Raw genomic sequence first — 2,273 nt, 5'->3', positions numbered from 1 at the left:
CTGAGGTAAATTGCTTTATATTAATTATGTGGATAAAGAGGACAATATTTGTGTAAGACATGTTTTAATTTTTATTCGTAATCGAAATATTAGTTTGTAAATAAGTTTTGTGATTTCATGTAGATGTCTCTAGATTATGTGTTGTCTCAAGACCAATGGTTCTGTGCTACTGTTTGTCAATATACAAATCATCAATATGTTAGAGATTTGATAGAATTGTTACAAGCAGACGAACAAGCATTATTAATGTGCAGTAATTTTCATGGATTTCTATATGGATTTATGTATAGAAACAAAGAGCAACAATTTAGTAGTAAGTTAATACATGAATTTGTAATAAGGATCTTCAATTCCGGTAAAAACAACGAAGTGTGGGTAAAATTTGATGACTATCTTGTCTGTTTTGGAATGCAAGAATTCTGCTTAATCACTAGACTACCTTGTCACCAAACATATGTTCATCTTGACTCTAGTAATCCTCGACTTAGAAACTAGTATTTTAATGGTGTGAAAAGGATTTCTATAAGAATACCCCATGATGCCTTCAAGTCATGTGAAGATCGAGAAGATAAATTCATATTTGGATTGGTTATGTTGATAGAGTGTGTTCTCAAACCAACTGAAAGACATATTGATTATAGAATGTTGGGTATGGTTGAGCAGTTTGACGATTTTCTTTTGTATCCATGGGGTCGAAAGGCATATTTTGTTTTGTAGAACTCATTACAACAATCACACTTTGAAAGAATACTAAGAATGCAACAAGCTCAACAAAGGGAGTGTAAATATTCGCTATATGGATATCCTCTTGCTTTTCAGGTATTTGATTTTTACTAAATTTTTATCTTTTGTTTAGTTTATTGTTGTATATATTTAATATTTACCTTTAATTTCATTTTGCAGTTTTGGATATATGAAGCATTTCCCAAGATTGGAAAGAAATTTGGATGAAGAAGATACAAGACATTACAAATTTCAAGAATGCATAAATGGAAGCTGAGTCAAATATTGACAGACAAAATTGTGAAACAATATTTGTCTACACACGAGGTGTGGTAATTATACGAATATTTATGCATCTAATTATTGTATTATACTATAATGTAGAATTCTAATATGTTATTACGTTTATAGATTCGAGTGCTTGCAGTATTGCAACCAATAGAAGAAGAATTGCAGACATTCTGGTACACAACTCTATCACTACCGTTGGACAATAAACACGCAATATTAGATGGCATAGCCAGTGGGGAGGTTGGTAACATTGTACCACAAATTCCTCATAACAAACAAACAATTAATGCTGATGATGTTGGTACTTCTAGAACATACCCTTCAGTTGGAGTGGAGCCTAACTATAATTATGTCAAAAAAGAACAGATGGAAGAAATGTTCATTACACATACACAATATGTATCTGTTGTGTATGATGACTTGAAGGCACACATGGTGGAAGAATCAAGAAAACAACAGGATGAATATCTTGAAAACCAGAAGGGAATGTTTGAACAACAGCAAAAATGGCATGAAGAACAATATCAACAGCTGCACTCTGCTTATCACTCTGGTATGCAATCTGCATATATGGATTGTCAAGCTTTCTGCCAGGATTTTTTTTGGTCAACATATGGCTGAACAATCAAGAAGACAAGAAAGTAATTATAAAGCAATTGTTGATAATCAGAAAGAATTTTTTCAGCAACAACAAAAATGGCAAGAAAATCACCATCAGGAAATGCAGTCTCACATGCAATCTTACGTGGACAATAGTTTAACTTCGATGACATCTTACTTTGAAGAACGGAGCAACAACATGTTGAATAGAATGGGTGGTATGGAAGCTATTGTTGGTTATTTACATGAAGATATTCTTGGCCCGAGCAGTCAAATTCGTGGCAAGAAAGTAATATCTGAACAAACTCCTCAAATTAAAATGTCCACAAAAGAGATGTATACTAAGAAGATATAATCTTCAGATTTTTCTCTCGAAGACTATTCTATGGAGAGGTACTTATCAGTTCATCAATGGGTGGTGATGAATACATCGGGGTAAAAAGCCTAACTCTAATTCATTAGTTATATTGTACTTATTTCACACTGATATAAACTATCATCTACAGTACATATTGGGATGTTGAAGGCAATACGTATGGAAGAGACACATTATACAATATACTTGAAGACAAAGATATCAGTATTACGGTTAGTGAAGGTCACAAATTATAATTAATTTCAATTTACATTTGACATATAATTTATATCTATTTATTGTA

This window comes from Olea europaea, unplaced genomic scaffold (genome assembly GCF_002742605.1).
Source record: "Olea europaea var. sylvestris unplaced genomic scaffold, O_europaea_v1 scaffold2560, whole genome shotgun sequence".
NCBI lineage: Eukaryota > Viridiplantae > Streptophyta > Magnoliopsida > Lamiales > Oleaceae > Olea > Olea europaea.
This window is presented reverse-complemented; position numbering follows the sequence as displayed.